The sequence below is a fragment of the Ambystoma mexicanum genome, chromosome 5p (genome assembly GCF_040938575.1).
Source record: "Ambystoma mexicanum isolate Mex_15411 chromosome 5p, UKY_AmexF1_1, whole genome shotgun sequence".
Taxonomy (NCBI): domain Eukaryota; kingdom Metazoa; phylum Chordata; class Amphibia; order Caudata; family Ambystomatidae; genus Ambystoma; species Ambystoma mexicanum.
The window spans coordinates 741,550,232-741,563,028 of NC_090930.1; the positions used below are offsets into that span (position 1 = coordinate 741,550,232).

The 12,797-nt window shown below is 38.8% G+C and overlaps 11 non-coding genes across 11 annotated transcripts; 6 read left to right on the forward strand and 5 right to left on the reverse strand.

Moving 5' to 3' along the window:
* Positions 1–1,058: 1,058 nt before the first annotated feature.
* TRNAQ-UUG (transfer RNA glutamine (anticodon UUG)) lies at positions 1,059–1,130 on the forward strand. Its single transcript has one exon. It is a non-coding gene; the product is annotated as a tRNA-Gln (tRNA).
* Positions 1,131–2,011: 881 nt separating this feature from the next.
* On the reverse strand, positions 2,012–2,083 carry TRNAQ-CUG (transfer RNA glutamine (anticodon CUG)). The gene has a single exon. It is a non-coding gene; the product is annotated as a tRNA-Gln (tRNA).
* Positions 2,084–2,342: 259 nt separating this feature from the next.
* TRNAQ-UUG (transfer RNA glutamine (anticodon UUG)) lies at positions 2,343–2,414 on the forward strand. Its single transcript has one exon. It is a non-coding gene; the product is annotated as a tRNA-Gln (tRNA).
* Positions 2,415–5,763: 3,349 nt separating this feature from the next.
* Positions 5,764–5,835, forward strand: TRNAQ-UUG (transfer RNA glutamine (anticodon UUG)). The gene has a single exon. It is a non-coding gene; the product is annotated as a tRNA-Gln (tRNA).
* An 879-nt stretch (positions 5,836–6,714) lies between these two features.
* TRNAQ-CUG (transfer RNA glutamine (anticodon CUG)) lies at positions 6,715–6,786 on the reverse strand. Its single transcript has one exon. It is a non-coding gene; the product is annotated as a tRNA-Gln (tRNA).
* A 259-nt stretch (positions 6,787–7,045) lies between these two features.
* On the forward strand, positions 7,046–7,117 carry TRNAQ-UUG (transfer RNA glutamine (anticodon UUG)). The gene has a single exon. It is a non-coding gene; the product is annotated as a tRNA-Gln (tRNA).
* Positions 7,118–8,030: 913 nt separating this feature from the next.
* TRNAQ-CUG (transfer RNA glutamine (anticodon CUG)) lies at positions 8,031–8,102 on the reverse strand. The gene has a single exon. It is a non-coding gene; the product is annotated as a tRNA-Gln (tRNA).
* Positions 8,103–10,456: 2,354 nt separating this feature from the next.
* On the forward strand, positions 10,457–10,528 carry TRNAQ-UUG (transfer RNA glutamine (anticodon UUG)). The gene has a single exon. It is a non-coding gene; the product is annotated as a tRNA-Gln (tRNA).
* Positions 10,529–11,409: 881 nt separating this feature from the next.
* Positions 11,410–11,481, reverse strand: TRNAQ-CUG (transfer RNA glutamine (anticodon CUG)). The gene has a single exon. It is a non-coding gene; the product is annotated as a tRNA-Gln (tRNA).
* Positions 11,482–11,740: 259 nt separating this feature from the next.
* Positions 11,741–11,812, forward strand: TRNAQ-UUG (transfer RNA glutamine (anticodon UUG)). Its single transcript has one exon. It is a non-coding gene; the product is annotated as a tRNA-Gln (tRNA).
* A 913-nt stretch (positions 11,813–12,725) lies between these two features.
* On the reverse strand, positions 12,726–12,797 carry TRNAQ-CUG (transfer RNA glutamine (anticodon CUG)). Its single transcript has one exon. It is a non-coding gene; the product is annotated as a tRNA-Gln (tRNA).

The window sequence follows — 12,797 nt, forward strand, 5'->3', positions numbered from 1 at the left end:
TTTATGTGACATGGGCTGCAGTTACATTGTTCTGTTAATAGAGGGCAACACACAGGTCATAGTTCCAAACAGGGGTGCACAGTCTGCTTGCTAGCTTACATTTACAGTTCTATTTGGGATTCACCGCCTTTTCATAAACTGAGTACTCTTCTGGAGTATTTCTAACTTATGTAGGTGTTTTGGGGGTGTTACGTGCCTTTGTATGACTGCTGCAAACCACTTGATATTAGACATTGATTGGAAAGGACATAAAAAATCCTGACACATATTGTAAGCGGACATAAAATGACCTATATTAGCTAATATAAGTAAACAGACATCACTCCCCCCTCCCCACAAAAAGGGATGTATGCGTACACAAAAAATAAAAATGAAAAACAAGCAACTACTGCAGTTAAAATCTAAAAATGTAAATTCAGTTACATGATCATGACTCGGAAGGGGAAGTTAAAAAGTAAAAAAACACACGGTAGGAGAGAGGTTAGCTTTACATGCCATGAGGGAGGAAGAGGTCTTCCAAGCACTGTTGTGTATGTTGGTCAATCCCTCTGAAATGCAAAAGGGATGTGCACATAGAAATCAAAGCAGAGTCATCCAGAGAGACTATTTAATTCTTTTTTTTTCAAATTCTCAAAAGGAAGCTGCTATCAAATTGAACTATTCATCACAGCCACTGCTAGGAAATCTATGTGCATAAAATGACAATACACCCAAAGGAAAACAAAATATAGCTATAACATGTCAGATTACTAAATTCAGAGTCCAGCCTACTAACCATTAGACCATGGAACCTAAATACTTCCGCAAATGCTGAACTTCATTATGCCAAAACAGAGGCAGTCAGAAACAATATTTAATATTGCTTAATCATATGCCTCAAGAGGAAGAATTTGATCTACATGCTCTATAAAGCACAGAGATTGCTATAGCACAACGTCAATCGACAACATCGCTGTGTTTGTATGATATCAGTCAATTGGGACTATGAATCTGTAAAAATTGTAAATGTGCTCTATATTGCCATTTCTGATTCAACGCTCTCAGGTGCATCTTGCAAGGGTTCCATGGTGTAATGGTTAGCACTTTGGACTTTGAATCCAACGATCCGAGTTCAAGTCTCGGTGGGACCGTTATCTTGCTCTTACACTCCATTTTCTAATTTCTCAAATTACAATTCAACAGAGTTAATATTCAGAAGTTCAGTCGACTCTCTCTGCACGACATTACATTTAAATGCACTTTGGTGCCTGATACCAATACAGTGATGCAACTACATATCGTTAATGTACAATCCCTAAGGTCAATCAGAGTGGGCACCCAGATATCTCTCAGAAACATTTTCCACAGATGAATAATGTCCAACCTTAACTCTATGAAAAGAAAAATGTACACACTATGTGCAGTAGATTCTCTGCTCACTGGAACATGCAGAAACAACATTGATGTGAAAAGATTGGAAAAAGCCCTATTTTATTAACATTAAAAAATGTTATACAATTATTTTGGTGAATCATATTCACTTTCACAATCATTCCTATGTTTCAAGCAATTTGATGGTCTTATTAAATGTGTAAAAAATGTAATTCTTTGAGTTGACAAACTGTATGGAGAGCAAACTTTTTATAACTTACAAGAGTTATGAGTTCTAGAAAGTAGTGCATTTACTGATCAAGTGCCCTTGTTTAAATGTACTTACTTTATTTGGATCACACCTTTCTCAAAAGAAGAAATAAACTCTAAATTATCAGGAAACAATTCAACTGATTTTAGGGGCCTCCTGGGCTTTCAATGCAAATCGCTGAGATCAAAAGCCAGTTTAATAGCCATTATACCTTGGAGCTTTGGAGATATGAGAGTGGGCAGTTTCTTTGTGGCAAAAGAGAGTCATCCCCAGAAACTATTAATATTCTTTGGTCAAAGAAGACTGCCATCAAAGTGGGCTGTAAAGCAAAGCTATTGCTGTTATATCTATCTGCAAATGAAAGGCAACTCTAAAAGAGAAGCAGCCCCAAGGTCCCACCGAGACTTGAACTCGGATCGCTGGATTCAGAGTCCAGAGTGCTAACCATTACACCATGGAACCCACATATTCAGTAGCATGATGCACTTCATTCTGGAAAAACAGAGCACATCAGAGAAAATATGTAATATTCCTATATCATTAGACTCCAGAGGAAGAATTTGATCCAAATGAGACATGAAGCCAATACTTTGCGATTGCACAGCACCCAACAGCAACAGTGCTGCTTCGATATAATATCAGTAAACGGTTACTATAGGTCAGTAAAAATCTTGACTGTGCCCTATATTCTCATTGCCCTTATGAAGCTCTGCTCAACAAGGGTTCCATGGTGTAATGGTTAGCACTTTGGACTTTGAATCCAGCGATCCGAGTTCAAGTCTCGGTGGAACCTCTCTCTTGCTCTAACACACTTTGTCTCCTAGTTGTCTTAAATTATAGGCCAAAGATAGTAATATTCATAAGGTTAATGGTGTAGGGTATTCATTTTCGCTCTCACTCTCTGGCATAACTTTTCATAAAAATCCACTTTTGTGCCTAGCACCTTAACCTTTATGCATTTTTTTTAAATGTATGAACAGTGAGGTCATTCTGAGTCGATGGGCAGATCTGCATCGGAAACATACATAAAAGATTTGAAATTTTCAAACTTAACTCAATGTTAAGAAACATGCTCAATCTGTGACCCAATGGATTCTCTTTTTACTTGAAGATGCAGCAACAACATTAATAATACCATTTTGGGAAAAGCAGCTCTATTGTATCGCCATTCTCTTTCAAAATTGTTAAAGGGTTAATCCTATGAAAAGCGACCACATTCAGAATCAATGATATTAATCAAGCGTCTTAACAGTCTTTACATGTTTGTAAAATGAAGGTATCAGTTTGAGATGAAAAATAGAACGAAGAACACACTTTTCTTAATTCACAAAAGGCCTGAGGTGTATAAATACTGTTTGTACCGACCAAGGGCCCATTCGTGAATGTACTTACTTTAGTTGGATCATACCTTTCTTCAAAGAAGACATCCACAATAAACGATAAGGGAAAGGTTCGACTGATGGTAAACTCTTACAGAGATTTGAATGCAAATTATTGGATTCAACCTCCAGGGTGCTACCATTACACCATGGGTCTTTCACACCACAGAAAGTGGTGGGTTTCATTGTGGCTAAAGAGCGTCATCCATGGAAAATCTTTCTTTTTTTCAAATGCACCCAGGGAATAATGCTATGAAAGTGGGCGACACAGCAGCGTCATTGCTATTAAAACAAGACACTGGGAGGAAAACAAACACAGTAATTCCCAAGGTCCCACCGAGATTTGAACTCGGATCGCTGGATTCAGAGTGCTAACCATTACACCATGGAACCTACATACTTAGTGACATGATGAACGTCATTGCAGCAAAAAAAGAGCCTTTTAGAGAATGTATGCAATATTCTTTTATCTTATGCCTCCAGAGGAAGAATCCTATCCAAATGAGCTGTAAAGTAAAGAGTTTGCTATTGCGCAACAACCAACTAAACAGTTCCACATTTGCATAATATCCGTGGGCTAGGAATATGAGTTTGTTAAAATGATGCATGAGATCTCGATTCTCATTTCTGTTACAACTCTGTCAGGTTGCACCAGCAAGGGGCCCATGGTGTAATGGTTAGCAAAGAACATTACTGAAGGGCCCCTCGGCCAGCCAGAAAGCCAAAATGGAGAGAACGGGCATGAACTGGTTGTGAATGAGCTTCAAAATGCGTTCACAGGTAATTGAACTGGTGATCTCCTCAGTTTATACACCTGGAACTCCTGTCAATAGCAACAGTCGGCAGCTGGGTTGCCAGACATTTCGTCGAAAAAAATTTGTCGACAGGACAATTGGTCGAAACCATTTGGTCGAAAACCAAATGGTCGAATTGCTTTGTTTTTTATTTTCACATTTTTTTTGGGGGGGGGGTTTGGGGGGGTCCCCCCAACCCCCTTTTTTTCTAAAAACCCCTTTTTTTCCCTAAACTACAACCTAAAAAATATATATATAAATAAATAAAAAAATCGACCATTTGGCTTTCGACCAAATTACGTCGACCAAATGTCTTTCGACGAAATGTCTTTCGACGAAATGTCCGGACAGCGCCAGCTGGTCTGTGTCAGTAATGGCAATTTGATTTTGCCATTTTCACAACTCCCTAATAAATGAACAAAATGTTCCATTTGTAGGCACAGTTACATGCTATGGTATGTATACCATGCTTAATAACCACCATAGGAGGCTCAGAGCACCATCCGCATTCTTACGTACAAAACATGTAAGGAAATAATCAGATCTTTTGCTCTGCAGGAGTCAGGCTTCTTTAAAGCCTGACAAAGTGGCAGAGTGCCATTGTAAACTGAGGCATGATGAAACCATGCCCAAGAACCCAGGCAGGTTAAACCCTTCCACTCATGCCCCTAGGCCCCGAACGGCCAGGTTCTATAGACAGGGCAGCTGGCATGGATTATGGACACTTTTAACATATAGAGGTTTTTCAACCTTATCTCCTCTGGGAGCAAAGCGCTGGACAGGGTTTCCTGTACGTTTTTGAGGTTCGCAGGGATCTATGTGTGGATGTTTCTTGGTGTGAAAAGCATGACACCTTTTGGGGTGACACCAGGCTCTTCTGGGAGTTAATTTGCATAATCTCTACTTTCTATTTTATGTGACATGGGCTGCAGTTACATTGTTCTGTTAATAGAGGGCAACACACAGGTCATAGTTCCAAACAGGGGTGCACAGTCTGCTTGCTAGCTTACATTTACAGTTCTATTTGGGATTCACCGCCTTTTCATAAACTGAGTACTCTTCCGGAGTATTTCTAACTTATGTAGGTGTTTTGGGGGTGTTACGTGCCTTTGTATGACTGCTGCAAACCACTTGATATTAGACATTGATTGGAAACGACATAAAAAATCCTGACACATATTGTAAGCGGACATAAAATGACCTATATTAGCTAATATAAGTAAACAGACATCACTCCCCCCTCCCCACAAAAAGGGATGTATGCGTACACAAAAAATAAAAATGAAAAACAAGCAACTACTGCAGTTAAAATCTAAAAATGTAAATTCAGTTACATGATCATGACTCGGAAGGGGAAGTTAAAAAGTAAAAAAACACACGGTAGGAGAGAGGTTAGCTTTACATGCCATGAGGGAGGAAGAGGTCTTCCAAGCACTGTTGTGTATGTTGGTCAATCCCTCTGAAACGCAAAAGGGATGTGCACATAGAAATCAAAGCAGAGTCATCCAGAGAGACTATTTAATTCTTTTTTTTTCAAATTCTCAAAAGGAAGCTGCTATCAAATTGAACTATTCATCACAGCCACTGCTAGGAAATCTATGTGCATAAAATGACAATACACCCAAAGGAAAACAAAATATAGCTATAACATGTCAGATTACTAAATTCAGAGTCCAGCCTACTAACCATTAGACCATGGAACCTAAATACTTCCGCAAATGCTGAACTTCATTATGCCAAAACAGAGGCAGTCAGAAACAATATTTAATATTGCTTAATCATATGCCTCAAGAGGAAGAATTTGATCTACATGCTCTATAAAGCACAGAGATTGCTATAGCACAACGTCAATCGACAACATCGCTGTGTTTGTATGATATCAGTCAATTGGGACTATGAATCTGTAAAAATTGTAAATGTGCTCTATATTGCCATTTCTGATTCAACGCTCTCAGGTGCATCTTGCAAGGGTTCCATGGTGTAATGGTTAGCACTTTGGACTTTGAATCCAACGATCCGAGTTCAAGTCTCGGTGGGACCGTTATCTTGCTCTTACACCATTTTCTAATTTCTCAAATTACAATTCAACAGAGTTAATATTCAGAAGTTCAGTCGACTCTCTCTGCACGACATTACATTTAAATGCACTTTGGTGCCTGATACCAATACAGTGATGCAACTACATATCGTTAATGTACAATCCCTAAGGTCAATCAGAGTGGGCACCCAGATATCTCTCAGAAACATTTTCCACAGATGAATAATGTCCAACCTTAACTCTATGAAAAGAAAAATGTACACACTATGTGCAGTAGATTCTCTGCTCACTGGAACATGCAGAAACAACATTGATTTGAAAAGATTGGAAAAAGCCCTATTTTATTAACATTAAAAAATGTTATACAATTATTTTGGTGAATCATATTCACTTTCACAATCATTCCTATGTTTCAAGCAATTTGATGGTCTTATTAAATGTGTAAAAAATGTAATTCTTTGAGTTGACAAACTGTATGGAGAGCAAACTTTTTATAACTTACAAGAGTTATGAGTTCTAGAAAGTAGTGCATTTACTGATCAAGTGCCCTTGTTTAAATGTACTTACTTTATTTGGATCACACCTTTCTCGAAAGAAGAAATAAACTCTAAATTATCAGGAAACAATTCAACTGATTTTAGGGGCCTCCTGGGCTTTCAATGCAAATCGCTGAGATCAAAAGCCAGTTTAATAGCCATTATACCTTGGAGCTTTGGAGATATGAGAGTGGGCAGTTTCTTTGTGGCAAAAGAGAGTCATCCCCAGAAACTATTAATATTCTTTGGTCAAAGAAGACTGCCATCAAAGTGGGCTGTAAAGCAAAGCTATTGCTGTTATATCTATCTGCAAATGAAAGGCAACTCTAAAAGAGAAGCAGCCCCAAGGTCCCACCGAGACTTGAACTCGGATCGCTGGATTCAGAGTCCAGAGTGCTAACCATTACACCATGGAACCCACATATTCAGTAGCATGATGCACTTCATTCTGGAAAAACAGAGCACATCAGAGAAAATATGTAATATTCCTATATCATTAGACTCCAGAGGAAGAATTTGATCCAAATGAGACATGAAGCCAATACTTTGCGATTGCACAGCATCCAACAGCAACAGTGCTGCTTCGATATAATATCAGTAAACGGTTACTATAGGTCAGTAAAAATCTTGACTGTGCCCTATATTCTCATTGCCCTTATGAAGCTCTGCTCAACAAGGGTTCCATGGTGTAATGGTTAGCACTTTGGACTTTGAATCCAGCGATCCGAGTTCAAGTCTCGGTGGAACCTCTCTCTTGCTCTAACACACTTTGTCTCCTTGTTGTCTTAAATTATAGGCCAAAGATAGTAATATTCATAAGGTTAATGGTGTAGGGTATTCATTTTCGCTCTCACTCTCTGGCATAACTTTTCATAAAAATCCACTTTTGTGCCTAGCACCTTAACCTTTATGCATTTTTTTTAAATGTATGAACAGTGAGGTCATTCTGAGTCGATGGGCAGATCTGCATCGGAAACATACATAAAAGATTTGAAATTTTCAAACTTAACTCAATGTTAAGAAACATGCTCAATCTGTGACCCAATGGATTCTCTTTTTACTTGAAGATGCAGCAACAACATTAATAATACCATTTTGGGAAAAGCAGCTCTATTGTATCGCCATTCTCTTTCAAAATTGTTAAAGGGTTAATCCTATGAAAAGCGACCACATTCAGAATCAATGATATTAATCAAGCGTCTTAACAGTCTTTACATGTTTGTAAAATGAAGGTATCAGTTTGAGATGAAAAATAGAACGAAGAACACACTTTTCTTAATTCACAAAAGGCCTGAGGTGTATAAATACTGTTTGTACCGACCAAGGGCCCATTCGTGAATGTACTTACTTTAGTTGGATCATACCTTTCTTCAAAGAAGACATCCACAATAAACGATAAGGGAAAGGTTCGACTGATGGTAAACTCTTACAGAGATTTGAATGCAAATTATTGGATTCAACCTCCAGGGTGCTACCATTACACCATGGGTCTTTCACACCACAGAAAGTGGTGGGTTTCATTGTGGTTAAAGAGCGTCATCCATGGAAAATCTTTCTTTTTTCAAATGCACCCAGGGAATAATGCTATGAAAGTGGGCGACACAGCAGCGTCATTGCTATTAAAACAAGACACTGGGAGGAAAACAAACACAGTAATTCCCAAGGTCCCACCGAGATTTGAACTCGGATCGCTGGATTCAGAGTCCAGAGTGCTAACCATTACACCATGGAACCTACATACTTAGTGACATGATGAACGTCATTGCAGCAAAAAAAGAGCCTTTTAGAGAATGTATGCAATATTCTTTTATCTTATGCCTCCAGAGGAAGAATCCTATCCAAATGAGCTGTAAAGCAAAGAGTTTGCTATTGCGCAACAACCAACTAAACAGTTCCACATTTGCATAATATCCGTGGGCTAGGAATATGAGTTTGTTAAAATGATGCATGAGATCTCGATTCTCATTTCTGTTACAACTCTGTCAGGTTGCACCAGCAAGGGGCCCATGGTGTAATGGTTAGCAAAGAACATTACTGAAGGGCCCCTCGGCCAGCCAGAAAGCCAAAATGGAGAGAACGAGCATGAACTGGTTGTGAATGAGCTTCAAAATGCGTTCACAGGTAATTGAACTGGTGATCTCCTCAGTTTATACACCTGGAACTCCTGTCAATAGCAACAGTCGGCAGCTGGGTTGCCAGACATTTCGTCGAAAAAAATTTGTCGACAGGACAATTGGTCGAAATCATTTGGTCGAAAACCAAATGGTCGAATTGCTTTGTTTTTTATTTTCACATTTTTTTTGGGGGGGGGTTTGGGGGGGTCCCCCCAACCCCCTTTTTTTCTAAAAACCCCTTTTTTTCCCTAAACTACAACCTAAAAAATATATATATAAATAAATAAAAAAAACAACCATTTGGCTTTCGACCAAATTACGTCGACCAAATGTCTTTCGACGAAATGTCCGGACAGCGGCAGCTGGTCTGTGTCAGTAATGGCAATTTGATTTTGCCATTTTCACAACTCCCTAATAAATGAACAAAATGTTCCATTTGTAGGCACAGTTACATGCTATGGTATGTATACCATGCTTAATAACCACCATAGGAGGCTCAGAGCACCATCCGCATTCTTACGTACAAAACATGTAAGGAAATAATCAGATCTTTTGCTCTGCAGGAGTCAGGCTTCTTTAAAGCCTGACAAAGTGGCAGAGTGCCATTGTAAACTGAGGCATGATGAAACCATGCCCAAGAACCCAGGCAGGTTAAACCCTTCCACTCATGCCCCTAGGCCCCGAACGGCCAGGTTCTATAGACAGGGCAGCTGGCATGGATTATGGACACTTTTAACATAGGGTGGTTTTTCAACCTTATCTCCTCTGGGAGCAAAGCGCTGGACAGGGTTTCCTGTACGTTTTTGAGGTTCGCAGGGATCTATGTGTGGATGTTTCTTGGTGTGAAAAGCATGACACCTTTTGGGGTGACACCAGGCTCTTCTGGGAGTTAATTTGCATAATCTCTACTTTCTATTTTATGTGACATGGGCTGCAGTTACATTGTTCTGTTAATAGAGGGCAACACACAGGTCATAGTTCCAAACAGGGGTGCACAGTCTGCTTGCTAGCTTACATTTACAGTTCTATTTGGGATTCACCGCCTTTTCATAAACTGAGTACTCTTCCGGAGTATTTCTAACTTATGTAGGTGTTTTGCGGGTGTTACGTGCCTTTGTATGACTGCTGCAAACCACTTGATATTAGACATTGATTGGAAACGACATAAAAAATACTGACACATATTGTAAGCGGACATAAAATGACCTATATTAGCTAATATAAGTAAATAGACATCACTCCCCCCTCCCCACAAAAAGGGATGTATGCGTACACAAAAAATAAAAATGAAAAACAAGCAACTACTGCAGTTAAAATCTAAAAATGTAAATTCAGTTACATGATCATGACTCGGAAGGGGAAGTTAAAAAGTAAAAAAACACACGGTAGGAGAGAGGTTAGCTTTACATGCCATGCGGGAGGAAGAGGTCTTCCAAGCACTGTTGTGTATGTTGGTCAATCCCTCTGAAACGCAAAAGGGATGTGCACATAGAAATCAAAGCAGAGTCATCCAGAGAGACTATTTAATTCTTTTTTTTTCAAATTCTCAAAAGGAAGCTGCTATCAAATTGAACTATTCATCACAGCCACTGCTAGGAAATCTATGTGCATAAAATGACAATACACCCAAAGGAAAACAAAATATAGCTATAACATGTCAGATTACTAAATTCAGAGTCCAGCCTACTAACCATTAGACCATGGAACCTAAATACTTCCGCAAATGCTGAACTTCATTATGCCAAAACAGAGGCAGTCAGAAACAATATTTAATATTGCTTAATCATATGCCTCAAGAGGAAGAATTTGATCTACATGCTCTATAAAGCACAGAGATTGCTATAGCACAACGTCAATCGACAACATCGCTGTGTTTGTATGATATCAGTCAATTGGGACTATGAATCTGTAAAAATTGTAAATGTGCTCTATATTGCCATTTCTGATTCAACGCTCTCAGGTGCATCTTGCAAGGGTTCCATGGTGTAATGGTTAGCACTTTGGACTTTGAATCCAACGATCCGAGTTCAAGTCTCGGTGGGACCGTTATCTTGCTCTTACACTCCATTTTCTAATTTCTCAAATTACAATTCAACAGAGTTAATATTCAGAAGTTCAGTCGACTCTCTCTGCACGACATTACATTTAAATGCACTTTGGTGCCTGATACCAATACAGTGATGCAACTACATATCGTTAATGTACAATCCCTAAGGTCAATCAGAGTGGGCACCCAGATATCTCTCAGAAACATTTTCCACAGATGAATAATGTCCAACCTTAACTCTATGAAAAGAAAAATGTACACACTATGTGCAGTAGATTCTCTGCTCACTGGAACATGCAGAAACAACATTGATGTGAAAAGATTGGAAAAAGCCCTATTTTATTAACATTAAAAAATGTTATACAATTATTTTGGTGAATCATATTCACTTTCACAATCATTCCTATGTTTCAAGCAATTTGATGGTCTTATTAAATGTGTAAAAAATGTAATTCTTTGAGTTGACAAACTGTATGGAGAGCAAACTTTTTATAACTTACAAGAGTTATGAGTTCTAGAAAGTAGTGCATTTACTGATCAAGTGCCCTTGTTTAAATGTACTTACTTTATTTGGATCACACCTTTCTCGAAAGAAGAAATAAACTCTAAATTATCAGGAAACAATTCAACTGATTTTAGGGGCCTCCTGGGCTTTCAATGCAAATCGCTGAGATCAAAAGCCAGTTTAATAGCCATTATACCTTGGAGCTTTGGAGATATGAGAGTGGGCAGTTTCTTTGTGGCAAAAGAGAGTCATCCCCAGAAACTATTAATATTCTTTGGTCAAAGAAGACTGCCATCAAAGTGGGCTGTAAAGCAAAGCTATTGCTGTTATATCTATCTGCAAATGAAAGGCAACTCTAAAAGAGAAGCAGCCCCAAGGTCCCACCGAGACTTGAACTCGGATCGCTGGATTCAGAGTCCAGAGTGCTAACCATTACACCATGGAACCCACATATTCAGTAGCATGATGCACTTCATTCTGGAAAAACAGAGCACATCAGAGAAAATATGTAATATTCCTATATCATTAGACTCCAGAGGAAGAATTTGATCCAAATGAGACATGAAGCCAATACTTTGCGATTGCACAGCATCCAACAGCAACAGTGCTGCTTCGATATAATATCAGTAAACGGTTACTATAGGTCAGTAAAAATCTTGACTGTGCCCTATATTCTCATTGCCCTTATGAAGCTCTGCTCAACAAGGGTTCCATGGTGTAATGGTTAGCACTTTGGACTTTGAATCCAGCGATCCGAGTTCAAGTCTCGGTGGAACCTCTCTCTTGCTCTAACACACTTTGTCTCCTTGTTGTCTTAAATTATAGGCCAAAGATAGTAATATTCATAAGGTTAGTGGTGTAGGGTATTCATTTTCGCTCTCACTCTCTGGCATAACTTTTCATAAAAATCCACTTTTGTGCCTAGCATCTTAACCTTTATGCATTTTTTTTAAATGTATGAACAGTGAGGTCATTCTGAGTCGATGGGCAGATCTGCATCGGAAACATACATAAAAGATTTGAAATTTTCAAACTTAACTCAATGTTAAGAAACATGCTCAATCTGTGACCCAATGGATTCTCTTTTTACTTGAAGATGCAGCAACAACATTAATAATACCATTTTGGGAAAAGCAGCTCTATTGTATTGCCATTCTCTTTCAAAATTGTTAAAGGGTTAATCCTATGAAAAGCGACCACATTCAGAATCAATGATATTAATCAAGCGTCTTAACAGTCTTTACATGTTTGTAAAATGAAGGTATCAGTTTCAGATGAAAAATAGAACGAAGAACACACTTTTCTTAATTCACAAAAGGCCTGAGGTGTATAAATACTGTTTGTACCGACCAAGGGCCCATTCGTGAATGTACTTACTTTAGTTGGATCATACCTTTCTTCAAAGAAGACATCCACAATAAACGATAAGGGAAAGGTTCGACTGATGGTAAACTCTTACAGAGATTTGAATGCAAATTATTGGATTCAACCTCCAGGGTGCTACCATTACACCATGGGTCTTTCACACCACAGAAAGTGGTGGGTTTCATTGTGGCTAAAGAGCGTCATCCATGGAAAATCTTTCTTTTTTCAAATGCACCCAGGGAATAATGCTATGAAAGTGGGCGACACAGCAGCGTCATTGCTATTAAAACAAGACACTGAGAGGAAAACAAACACAGTAATTCCCAAGGTCCCACCGAGATTTGAACTCGGATCGCTGGATTCAGAGTCCAGAGTGCTAACCATTACACCATGGAACC